The sequence below is a fragment of the Coenobita brevimanus genome, chromosome 58, assembly GCF_032717465.1.
Source record: "Coenobita brevimanus isolate Jiangsu-jjx chromosome 58, ASM3271746v2, whole genome shotgun sequence".
Lineage (NCBI taxonomy): Eukaryota > Metazoa > Arthropoda > Malacostraca > Decapoda > Coenobitidae > Coenobita > Coenobita brevimanus.
The window spans coordinates 37010685-37024585 of NC_137011.1; positions in this window are offsets into that span (position 1 = coordinate 37010685).

Sequence of the window (13901 nt, forward strand, 5' to 3'; positions counted from 1 at the left end):
ATTTGCACGTATTAGCAATGTGGATCTCCAGTGCTCTTTTGCTTTGTTTAATAAGTCTTTTCGATGTGCGGCGTAGATTATCGTACTGTAATTTATCATCATTATTTTGTGTAGCTTTATATTTATGGTATGCCTGTTTTTTGGCTATTAAGTTACTTTTTATTTCACTGGACCACCACTTTGGTTTACTATTTCCAGCTGGACGTCTGTTACGTAGTGGCACACATGACTTTACCACTTCATTAAATTTTTCGGTGAATATTTCCCATGCTTGGTTTATGTCATCGGTTTCAGACATTTGATTCCAATCTGCAGTTGCAAGTAGCGCTCTGAGCCTGTTGAAATTAGCTCTACGATAATCTGGGACCTTTTCTTTGCTCTCCATTTCTTTTACTTTTTCAGTAGTAATATTAAACTGTATAGTTCGATGATCACTGGAACTAAACTCAGGTCCTATTTCAACGTTGTTGACTAGGTTATCATTTGTAGTCAAGATGATGTCTAGGATATTGTTTCCTCTCGTTGGGTATTCTACGTGTTGGGAAAGGGCGCTTTCTTGAAGATTCGTATAAAGCTCTTGTCCTGAGTGTGCCGTCAGTGGTTCACCCCACTTTGTTACCGGTAGATTAAAGTCTCCAAAAATTACGCTATCCTCTTGACAACAAATTTCCGCAATTTGATCATAAAGTTTTTCATCTGTCTCAGTTGACTGTGCTGGAGGACGATAGATGAGACATATATTTATTTTGTGTGAATTAATACTTAGCTGAACATAACTGGCATCTATGTTGGTAATACTGGGTTTGGATAGCACAAGGGGATGGAGACTAGTTTTCACATATAGTAAAACACCGCCACCAGCTCGATGTGGTCGCTCACAGCTGAAAATATTGTACCCTGTTAGTGAGTATTCCGTTAGAAAGTCACAGTCAGATGTGTTAATCCAGGACTCTGTGATGCCAATGATGTCATAATTTTCTAGGTAAATTAGAGATTCTAAATCCTCAAACTTGTTACGTAGAGGAAAGGGGAGAAGAGAGGGAAGGAAGGATGGGAGGGCAGGGAAGAAGGGAAAGGTAGGGGATGGAACGGAGGGGGTGGGAGGAAAGATACGAATGAGAGGGAGTGTGGAGGAGAAACGAGGGTAGGGATCATGACAAAGGAATGGGAAACAAAGGGAGGGAAGGAGGAGGGGATAAGAGATGCTGATGAGAGGGGAAGGAAAGGAAAAGGAGGAGAGGGATTGAAAAAAGGGGGGGAGAAAAGAGAGAGAGGGAGGGAGTCAAGAAAAACAGTAGGAGGAGATAATGGGAGGGGAAAGGGGGAAGGGAAGAAGGGAGGGGGGAGAGAGACAAAGGGGGAGAGAGGGATCTTCATGAACATTTTACATGGGAAAGGATAATAATTTTTTTTTTTCTCTCTCTCTCTCGCTCTCTCTCTCTGGCAGGGGGTGACCGCATGCAGGCAATTACGTACAGGCAAAGTGCGGGAGGAAGGAGGGGAGGAGAGGGGAGAGGGAGTGGAGGCGGGGAAGGAGGAAGGGCATTAGTAGGTAAATGAGCAGAAGGATTGTTTCCAGGTATATAAACAGCTTGGTAATTACACGAGAAAAGTGGTAAGAAAAAGATTACATACAGGTCAAATCTGTGAGAGAGAGAGAGAGAGAGAGAGAGAGAGAGAGAGAGAGAGAGAGAGAGAGAGAGAGAGAGATGAGAAGCATCAAAAGGAAACGACCGGTATGGATTGACAAATAAATGGAAGATAATTAGACAGATGTGACCTTTATTAGCTTTAATTTGAGGGACAATCGAGTTATACTGCTCTTATAATGTCACTCATGGTTGAGTGACATTATAAGGAAGTAGGCCTGTGGCATCAATGCAGCTGCTGTACGCTGACAATGTAACAAACTTGGGTATTATTTCCCCTGCATTTCTTCAGATCGGGGAATATCACACAGACTTGCATCTTGGCAACAGCATGCCTAGTTTTTCCACCTTTTTCATTTCTAGTTCCGTCCTCCTTCTACGTTCTACGATTATATTTCTCTCCTTGTCCTTTAATTCTCTTTATCTCTATTATCGCCCTCCCTCTGCTTTCTACGGCATTATTTCTCTCCTTGTCTTTCATTTCTCTTTCCCCCTCCCCACCTCTTACTGTAGACTTTCTTTCCTTTAAGCTCTCATCAACTGTTGTATTCAGGTCATTACACCATGGTGCGGACACCTACCGTATTCCCTCAGTTTCTTTCTTATTCCTTTATTTATTTATTTTTTTTCTCCTCTTTTCTTTTCTTCTTCTTCTTTTCTTCTTCCTTTCTTCCAACATTGTTCAGCTTGGCTCCATTCGTTAATTCCTCGCCAATTCGCTAAAAATTTGTCAGAACTGTTTCTTGTGCCAATATTTCCCAGAGAACGTTTTTGTTTTCTGGATTAGACGTTTTAAAGGGATTTTATGTGGTCAAATGTCAACCCATATAAACAGCAACTCTGGCATCCTGTGTTCCTGTATATACATTCAGCATCACGGCAATATGTACAGACGTATGTAATATGTACTGTGGCTGTGTGGACAGTATCATGCATTCCCCTGGCTGTGTTGGAAATCTGTAATTATTTAACTTATTTCTTCTCACTGACTTAAGTAAAGATTCCCCTCACCATTATTACTATTTTCGTTTCTTTTCTTTCTATTCATCCTCTCATATTTTTATACGATCTCTCTCTCTCTCTCTCTCTCTCTCTCTCTCTCTCTCTCTCTCTCTCTCTCTCTCTCATTTTTTATCCTCCAGCCGCTCCCACTCGCTCTCTTCCAAACCATAACTCTCCCTCCCCCTTCCCTCTCTCCCACCCTTTCCCTTGATTCAATTGCTTCCACCCACGCATCGCTATTTATCCTCTCTCTCTCTCTCTCTCTCTCTCCACTTAACCTTTTTCCCTCCCCGTCTCGCATTACAATTTCTCTCCCTCCTTCCTGCAATTCAAACGTGCCTTTTCCATCTCTCTTACACCCTCCTCTATCCCACCCACTCCCTCTCCCCCACCCTCCTCCTCCTCCCTTTCTCCTTCATTTCTCTCCCATCTCCTCTCCTTCCACTGCGTTCCTTCTTTTTCCTTTGCATTTTTTCCTTTTCTTTTCATTACTTTTGCTATCTTTTTTTTTTATTCTTTATTTCTCTTAATACTCAGGCTCCTGTGACTCACTCTCAGTTTAATAAAGTCGTCTGACGTTATCTAGAATAAAGTACTAGAGAAAAGCCGACCATGAGACGTGTAATTCTTCCAGTTCTCCTTAACTTCTTTCTTCATTCGCCTTCTCGTCTTCCTGGTTCCGCTTTTCCCCATCTATTTTCCCCACTTCAATTCTTCTCAGTTCCTCTTTTCTTCAGCATTTCTCTTCTTCTGCAATATCTTTATTTTTTATTTTCACCCCTTCTTTTACCAGTCCCCCCCCCTCTCTCTCTCTCTCTCTCTCTCTCTCTCTCTGCCCCCTTTACAGCGTCATGCCTGGCCCATATAAGTAACTGGTGTGTCCTATGAGTCCCCTGCCTCTCATGACCTCCCAGATTACCAGGCAAGGTGAGGCAGGATGAGCAGGGTGAGGCAGGATGCTAGGTAGGGTGGGACAGGGTAAAGTACGATGGTAGGCAGGGTGAAACAGCTGGTAGGCAGGGTGAGACAGAATGGTAGGCAGGGTAATGCACAACGGTGGACAGGATGGTAGGCAAGGTGAGACACGGTGGTAGGCAGGGTAACGCAGAATGGCAGACAGGGTGAGAAGGGAGACAGCTTATCATTGTCTGAAGGCTTAGACACATAGAAGAAATAAACAGAATGGGAGATAGATAAAAAAAAATAGGATTTTAAACAGGGCAGAGGCAGGGTGAAAAGGGAGGTAAGGTGAGGCAGTGTGAAAAGGGAGGTAGGGTGAGGCAGTGTGAAGAGGGAGGTAGGGTGAGGCAAGATGAAGAGGGAGACTGGCTGAGGCAGGGTGAAGAGGGAGGTCAGGTGGGGCAGGGTGAAGAGGGAGGAAAGGTAAGGTAAGGTGAATAGGAAGACAGGTCGAGGCAGAGTGAAGAAAGGAGGCAGGGTGAGGCAGGGTGAGGAAGGAGGTTGGTCGAGGCAGGGTGAAGAAGGAGGTAGGGCGAGACAGGATAATGAGGAAGTCGGTGTAGTGGTAGGTAGGAAGGACAGAAGGCAAGGTGAAAGACAGAAATATCAGAAACCTGGAAGCAGAAGAAAAAGCTTAAAAATGAAGGATTTTAGGCATAACTTAGGCAGAGTAAAGACACAGGTAAGGGATTAGAGGCAGGAATTGAGGCAGACCCACTTGTATACACTTAGGCACAGTATTGTGGTTATGCAGGTAGGCTGGTGGTGTGGGTAGGCACAGTGCAAACATTAACATCTTCAGTATATAAACATTTGTAATTGAATCTTGCAACCGTCGGACAATATATTAAGCTTAAAGGAGACATCTTGAAGTGAAGGGTAGACGAAGGGCTTGTAATGTAAAACAGAGAATATTCCTATGAATTTGAAAGGTTTGTCCTATAGGAGAAAAAATAATGGTTCTGTGTCAATAAGAACAAAATATATAATAGGTTAACGTAGTAAAATATGGTACAAAAATGGAAGACAGGGCGCAATTCAACTCCCCTCCTTCCTTCCCTCCCTCCCTCACGTCCAACTCTCCTTCTTCCCTTCTTCTCTTTCTCCTCCCATCTCCCTCCAAGCCTCCATCCTCCTGCCACCTTTCCTTACTTGCTCATACTCTCCCCTCCCACTTCTCCCTCCCTCTTTCCCTTCCTCCCTCCCCCTCTCATGTCCAACTTTCTATAGTTTCTCCCCCGTCTCCAATTCCCTCTCTTTCATTACTTTCTCCTTTCCTCCCTCCCTTTCCCTCTCTGCATCACTCCCTTCTTTGGCGTCCTCCTTATACTCTTATTACATTCGTCCCTTCCTCCTCGCTTCCTTCACGTCCTCCCTCCCTCCCTCCTTTTCTCTCCCTTTCCCACCTTTCTCTCTCTCTCCCTGGCTCTCTCTATTCTTTTCTTCTTCCCTCCCATCCAGCTGTCCTTTTGTTTTCCCCTCTGCCTTCCTTTCCCTCCACCTCTCTGCATCTCCCTCACCCTTTCCCTTTTCCTTCCCCCCTTTTTCTATTCTTCCACGCTTGCCGCTCTCTCTCTCCCTCTCTCTCTCTCTCTCTCTTCCTTTCGCTTTGTTTCATACTGCCTCCCCTCTGTCCTTTTTTTTTCCAAACAATTTTAATCCCTCTCTCCTCTTTCCTCCCTTTCTTTCCCTTTCCCACCCTGCCCCCTTCCCTCCCTCTCACCCTTTAGCTCCCCGCCTACATTTCCGTTCTCCTTCTTATCATTCCCTCTCCTTATCCTTTTCTTTCTCTTTCCTTCCATATGTCATCCTCCTTCCCTCACTTCTCCCTCCCCTCCCTCCCAATCTCCATACTCCTGCTTGCATTCAACTTTCCTTTTCTCCTCCCTTCCTCCCTCACTTCATTTTCCTTCCCCTACCTACCTCTCCCTGTCTCCCTCCCTTACTCCCATTCCTTTCTCTCTCCTTTCTTCCTTACCATTTCTCCCTAAATTCTATCCCTCTCTTTCTCCCTCCCATCTATCTCTCCCTTCCTCCCTCCCTGCCTCTATATCCCTCCCTATCACGCCCATCCCTGCCATTGCCTCATATTTTCTCCCTCATCCTCCCTCTGCTGCCTTTCCCGGTGACTGTGACAAGAGTAGTTTGTGCAGCCAATCTGGGCGGGGTGTGAAGCTCCCTCCCACACAACACCTTTATCCTCCCTTTGTATTACTCCCTTTGTTAGCCGCAGGGGAGAGAGAGAGAGAGAGAGAGTAGGGAAATGATGTCACTAAAAGAAAAAAAAAATGTGATAAAAAAGCACACATGTAGAATCAAAAGAAACATTAAAAATCAGTCGAAGAATTTAAATATTTAAGCATAAAGGGTCGGAGGAAAAAAATGGCATAAGAAGATGTTTTGAAATTCCACCTGGTCATAACTTCCAGGTCAATCTGAGGGTTGTATTAAACACTATACATTATGGCAGAGAGACGAGGGGCAGTGAATTATCAGGTAAGACTCCATCAGGTACACACAACAGCACGTATGTTGGCGTTCACACACTGTATTACCGTATAGAGCAGCTGGTGGCAGTTATGTGGTAGTAATAATGGTAGTGATGGTGGCGTTTGGTATCAATGTAATATTAACGTTAGTAAGGAGAAAAGAGAATGAGTACAACAACTACAACTGCAATTACAGTAGATGCTACAATTACTACTACATCTGCAACAACGACTACAACTTTAACTGCAAATGCTATTGTTACTGATGGTGCTACTACTACTACTATTGCTACTGCTACTAGTACTACTAACCAACTAACTAGTTTTCAAATGTAATGATCAAGGTGGGATGCAGGGAAGTACAGTAGTACTCTCTCTCTCTCTCTCTCTCTCACACACACACACACACACACACACACACACACACACACACACACACACACACACATGCAGTAGAAATAACATCCTTCAAATTACACAAATATCCATCAAAGGAATGAAAACAGATGATTTCTGGGCATTGTGTGTAATTATACGTAAAACGGTACTAGCTCTGGTGTGTCATGCTAGAGACCCAAGAACGACGTCTGGTATGATCCTTGCCGTGTGCAGCCGAGTCTTTGCTGTGTACTGATCTCAGGTTGTGCAAACCACTCCATTGTAGTATGCCAGATATTACTGGGAGGAATTAAGGTGCATGTTAATTATTTAGCATATAAATAATTAACTTACACTTTGATGTTGTTGCCAGTATGTGTGGCAAGTTGGTCAGTCAAGCCACCATTTATAGGTAGGGGTATTTATTTTCTGGCATGTAGCGTTTCGCCCTGTTTTGGGTTTCTTCACACACTAAAGGCCCTTACCTCTAAATGATGCTTTGATTGACCTAACTTGCACTTCTTGTCGCTTTTCCCCTACATGCCGTCCTTGTTACCTACTTGCCTTCCTGCCTACCTCCCTATTTACCTACCTCCCTGCCTACCTACTTCCACCACCTTAAACAAAGTACCTTAGCAAGACAACCCCCTCTCACTTTTTTTTGGCATGCTAATTTTCAGTGAGTTGTATAAAAACTGTTATGAAACTGTGTTGTATAAAAAATGTGATGAAGACATACCGGTAAATACTGCAGTCTGAATCCACTTTCCAGTGACAATAGTTTTATAGCAATATTTATATACCGTAATACAGAATATTTCCCTTTGTCCCTGACAATTTTTTGGTCACTGTGACCTTGGGGTTGACCTGAGTGTGTCAACCATTAAGACAAGGGCACATCGTTAGCTAGAAATGATTTATTTGACACGTCTATCATCAAAATCAGTCCATCATTGCGGCCTGCAGAGCGTTAACTACACACGAAACAATGGATGGGAATCTCTGACTCAGCCTCAACTGTCCCAAGGACCTCGACATGTTATTAAAAATAATATACAGTAACTTATAATCACTTGAAGGAAATTGGGCAACCAGACTGAAGGGAATGCGATAATGTAGCTGAAATAACAAAACAAAAGAAAATAATTAGAGAGTACAAATACAGTACATACAAATAAACCAAAACACAAGAATAATAACTCGTTCAGCCCAGGGATGTTATTTTTTTACTGATTTATTTTATCACTGCAACCGTCATACGATTGCATTCAGTTTACGGTAAATTTTCTAAACTGGAGTGGGTTAGACATAGCCTTCATCAGACCCTCTGTTACCATGGCAATCTCAGAGGCCGCAAAAATTGCCTGACGGCAGCACCCATATGGCGTACGAAGGCGTTACCGTATACAATGACTTAAAATAATCAGTACACATGATATATCGGTGCAATGTGTTCTCTGCCTAAGAGACTGTACTGTCAACCTTCCCAGGTACTTCCAGAAGCTTATGTTCATCAGTGAGAATGTCACAGGAGCTTCAGTGAGCTAAAAAAGTCATTATTATCCTTCATGGTCATAACAATTTTGCACTTTATTCAACATAACGCCAAACAATTTTATTCAACTAAGAGCACTAAGAACCCCATAGAGTTACTATTATCAACATTAATATTGCCACTATTAACTCCTCACGGTCGGACAGCTCCAGCGTTCTATTCCAGCTGACGACAAACTATTTTATTCATGTGATACTGACTAAGGAAGCCTGAGAATGCTAATACAAATGAACACAATAAACAACACAATCTGGCGGAGCAGTGTCATCTTGTCTGATATCGTAACATTATACGCATGTTTCCAAGTTAACATTAATATTTTCTTTCATTTTCGTGGCCAAAGAACCTATAAAAAGATAATGAGAGCAACAAGGGTATATCTAGGTTAATGTCACAATAACTGCTTCCTTATTCCTCTTCTACTCTATATTCCCTGCTGAGAGAGAGAGAGAGAGAGAGAGAGAGAGAGAGAGAGAGAGAGAGAGAGAGAGAGAGAGAGAGACAGGCAGGCTAATTTAGTATGTATGAGCATAATTGTTCTTTATGCAGTCGTGTGTGTGTGTGTGTGTGTGTGTGTGTGTGTGTGTGTGTGTGTGAAGAACGTCATGGGGATGAGAGGGCATATCTTTGTACTCTGAACTACCCACCCTCCGAATCACACACCCACAACCCACATACATGCCTCATCCACACCCACCCGTACCCCGACCCCCTCCACCCACTCGTTGGTGCAGTGGTAACGTTCTCGCTTGCCAACTGGTGGACGGGAGTTCGCGCCTCGCTCGGTTGCGAAAAGTTTCACTGACGAAGTGGGTGGTTACTGTCCCCCTCGAGCAAGGGGACGGGTGTGTGCGTGTGTGAAGGTCACAGCCTTGCCCTTAGATCGGACTATATGAGCTCTCAGCTCTCTTCCGGGAGGGTAAAAGCTGACGATCACGACCAAGTGATCCTGACCGACCCGGTGAATTACACACACACACACACACACACACACACACACAAGCATGCACACGTAACTATAAACATACATACATCACATACACAAATACAAACACATACACAAATATACATACACACAACATATACACACGAACACATACACACAAACATACGCTCATACATAGACACAAGCACACAGAAGCCTACACACACACACACACACACACACACACACAAGCATGCACACGTAACTATACACATACATATATCACATACACAAATACAAACACATACACAAATATACATACACACAACATATACACATGAACACATACACACAAACATACGCTCATACCTAGACACAAGCACACGGAAGCCTACACACACACACACACACACACACACACACACACACACACAGTTCACAGACTCACACTCTCTCTCTCTCTCTCTCTCAATTTCATACTGTTAACACGCCCCATGATAAGTCCCATTCACTCTGTTTTCACGTTATTTCGAGTCCCATAAATTATCCTCAAATATTTTACCCCCACCTCTGCCCCATCTGTACCCCCAGTTCCTTGTCCCTGTCCCATCCTCTTCATTCCCCTCCCTGCTCTCTTTCCTGCCCTTCTTCCTGCCAGTCCTAACCTCCTACCCCTCTTCCTATCTCTGTCCCACCCTCTTCATTCCCCTCCCTACTCTCTTCATTGCCCTTCTTCCTCCCAGCCCTCCCCCTTCTCCTTGCCCTCATCTTACTCCTGTCCCTTTCCTGCCTCTTGCTCTTGGCCCAGTCCTTCTCCTACCGGCACCTCACTATGCCATCCATACTTCTTTGCAATACCTTTTGTCTCGTCCTCTTCCTGCCCTCCCCCTCCCCCACTTCCTACCCACTCCCCACCCCTTAATCACCACCACTATCTCGTACAATTACACCCAGTTCAACAACCTCACTAACATTAGCACAGTAATCACGCTGCAGCAATCACCTTACTGACACAGCTCATCAAAAATAATACCGTAACTCCTTAACCCACGAAATTTGGCTTTTTGTTTTTCCTTTCTAACTGTTTCTCCTTGTCGTAACTTCAGTTATCCTTTCCTTTATCAGAAGCTTTTCATTTATTTCAGGCAACAACCATAGCTACGTCTTTTTTTTTTATTCCATTACCTGGAGAAGTGTTAATTTTGGTGCAATTATTCCTTTTTGTTCGACGATGTATTTCATATTCTATTATTGCTGCCACCAGACGATTTTATTAATCTTTGAAGTGACATGTTGAAATGAAGGAGTAATTTATAGCCTTTCTTAACAAAAGACCTCCCTTGACGTAAATTGTGCTGAGGCAGTTTAAACTGCAAAATACGTCATGGGACAGAAGGGGTTAACTGTGCACGTCAGTCTGGTTGGTAATCACGAGTAACACCATTTCAGTATGATGACGGCTGTGATACAACTGTTATTATATGCATACGATTTTACTCGGTAATAGGAGAGCAAAGGGAACAATGGAGTTTATATATTTGTAACCCCTTCACACTCTCACGTCTCTGGTACAGAAATTCGTGGGCACAATACACCCTATTAATTTCTTATAGAGTATCTTGCTGCTGCAAACTGTGTCATTATTAAACTCAAGTAACCAGCATACAAGGCAATGTTAATATGTAATATGCAAAATACAGTATATCGCTAAGGAAGAAGTGCAACGAAGTGTTTTATATCATTTAGAAATTGTCCCTTGGACAGACGCATATCATAACCAACCATTAAGATACAGTCAAAGATATTATCAGCTATAATTATACACTACTGTACTATTATTAGCTGTTACTAAAGAGACGGACTGACAGACACGGACAGCAACCCCTCCCCCTCCTCCCGCTCGCCACGTTCATGGCGTGGGTTGTAATTAAAACGTTATTAGAGTGCGTTATTAGGGGTAAATAGAGAGGGGTACTTTGCGTGTGATGTAAGGGCACGTGAACGGGTGAGGGGGTACGGGGGGGGTTACATATTGAGAGGGGGAAGACGGCTTGTACAGGGTGGGGTTTCGTGTGTGTTAAAAGTGTAAGAGTACATGTGCATAAGCTCTCTCTCTCTCTCTCTCTCTCTCTCTCTCTCTCTCTCTCTCTCTCTCGGGTAAAATACAGCAGCGTATATCCAGCGTAATTCTGCCCATTCCTCAGGCCAGTCACACCCACCACGCCCTTGCCTGCTTGCTTGTTTGCTTCTTTGTTTTTTGTCAGCTTTTATGTTGGTGCTGCCTTATGCTTGCTGTATATCTGATGTGTTCAAGGTGTATTTTCTGTTGTTTAGCTAGGGTTATTTTCTGTGTAGTCTACCACTGTGTCTTCTGTATCTGTCCTTCTGAACTTGAACTCATATGCCGGACTTTTTTCCCTGTCTGTGCTTCTAATATGCTCTTTTTCCATTTGTTCTTGTTTGTGTTTTATTTCTTCGTGTTTTTCTGCATGTTTAGACAAATATTCTCGTTGTCTACCCTGCTTACACAAATACAAATTCAAAACTGTCGTATGCCTCCAATGCGACACAAGGCGTTCAAAGACGACCGTAATAATGAGAGAGAGAGAGAGAGAGAGAGAGAGAGAGAGAGAGAGAGAGAGAGAGCATATGGACATGAGATTATAAACTGTGGCTGTGAGCTTAGAGACGCTTGACGGTAGAGGGGAGAGGTTAAGGGAGATAAGGGGAGACAAGGAGGGGCGAGGGAAGCAGGGCTGAGGGGGAGGAGGAAGACAGGAAGAGGAGGAGGCAGAAGATGGAGAGAAATGAGAATGAAGGAGAGGAGGAAAGAGAGAACCATAAAAGTGACAAGAAAAGAATGGGAGAAAGAAAAATGAGAAGGAAGCTACGGGAAAAGGGACTGAGATGAAAAAAAAAAAAAAAAAAAACGCAAGAGGAAAATCGGACAGGGTAAAAAGAAAGCAGGAATTGCAAAGTAAAGACGGGGAGACAGGAAAAGCAGAAAATTGAAGACAAAAAGAGGTGCTGGTGGAAAATATGCAAATAAAGGGGAAAAATGGAAAGGAGAAGAGAGAACGAGGGGAAAATGAGAAAAAGGAAACTAAGATTGAAAAAAAAAAAAGGGGAAGTAGGGAGAGAGAGGGAGGATAGGGAAATGGAAAAAGAAGGCGCAGAATGGAGAAAATGGAAGCTTAAAATGACGGAAAGAAGAGGAGACACAGGAAGATGGGGAGTAGACAAGGATGTATAAAGACGATAGACAGAAGCAAGGTAAGGAAGGGGCGGGGGGGGGGAGGAGGGAACTGCAAAGGGTGGCGAAGGGGGAGGGGGACTAACAGAGGCTAAAAGTGCTGATGAGAATCTGCTTAATGAATCTGCCGCTTAATGAGAGAGAGAGAGAGAGAGAGAGAGAGAGAGAGAGAGAGAGAGAGAGAGATCAACACAAACCTTAAAAAAAAAAAAAAAAAAAAAAGCCAACCCAATCAACGTAGCAGATTCTTGTGTATTGCATTACTCAGACCGACCCCAGCAGTTATCACACTGGCAAGATGACAACAGTTACCCCTACAAACACAGCCTTTCACACCATTTTCCTCAACACGATTTGGGACAGTTCGGCGTTATCAGAGAAGAAAGGAAAAATGCAAACGTAAAAGGGGGAAAGAAGAAGAAGAAGAAGAAGAAGAAGAAGAAGGAGGAGGAGGAGGAGGAGGGATTAGTTTATTGCCTACAGACTACACGTGGGTTTTAGGGTGTTAATATTAACCTCTTTAATATGACAACCTCATATTTTATTCAATGACCGACAGCGACATTCATTCATCTCTGGATATCCTGATTAAAAAATAGTAATATTGTAGAGAAGGAGTTACGGTGGGCCGGTTACAACATAGTCTCTCTCTCCCTCTCGGGTGGAGGATGTGTTAGGTCTGAGAGTGGGGGAGATCATTCTGCTGTACAATTATTTCTTTTTCTTGTTTGGCAAAGGTATACTGTAAAATATCAGTATTATGGCATCACCACCTCGTGACAACCAGTCTGTGTGATCTACGAATTAAAGTAAATCACACACACACACACACACACACACACACACACACACACACACACACACACACTTGTCTCCATTTCCATCATTTGTTCATCCGCCTCATTCTCTCTCCCTGCCCCACCTTTCAATCTTTTATTCTTGCCTCCCTCTCAGTCTTTCCTCCATCTCTCCGTTCCTCAACCACGAAAGCAAAAGAAATACCTCATCACTTCCCCGCATATTCCCCTCTCTTCCCTCTCCCTTTTTCAATATCTGGGAGTAGCCCGTGTCTGAACAAAAGAAAGAAAAAAAGGGAGAGGAGGTGAAAGACAAAAGCCCCCTCACCCTCTCTTTCCAACCTGTCATTTTCTTTATCTTCTCACTGGGCTGTCAGAACGTCAGTGGAAGAAATACACTCTGCTGAAGATATTGGAAATCCCGCTCGTCATTTTTTTTCCAGTAATGATGATAGAGATGATGGGGGGGAGGTGGGGAGGTGTGGGGTTGTAAGAAGGTGGGAGAATGTGAGAGTGTGAGGGTGTGGGTGAGTGTGTGGAGGATGCATTAGTTGGGAAGTGTGAAATGAGAATGAGGGGATGGGGGGAGGCGAGGATGGAGGTTGTGGGAATGTGTAGCGGGGGGTGAGGAGGATGTGGAGGCTGTGGAGGGATGAGAAAATGTGGGGAGGTTGTGAGGAAGATTTGTAAGTGTGAATTCATGGACACGAGAGCGAGGGGATGGAGGTACGGCTAAGGGAAGAAGGTGGAGGTGGGGGTGTGAGAGTGTGTGGGTGTAGGAAAGTGCGGGAAAGTTAAGAGAGTGCGGAAGGGTGGTGAGAAGGCGTGGGTGTATGAGGAAGTAAGGGTAAGGGGGAAAAGTGTGGAAGTTTTGACAGTATGCGGGGAAGTTC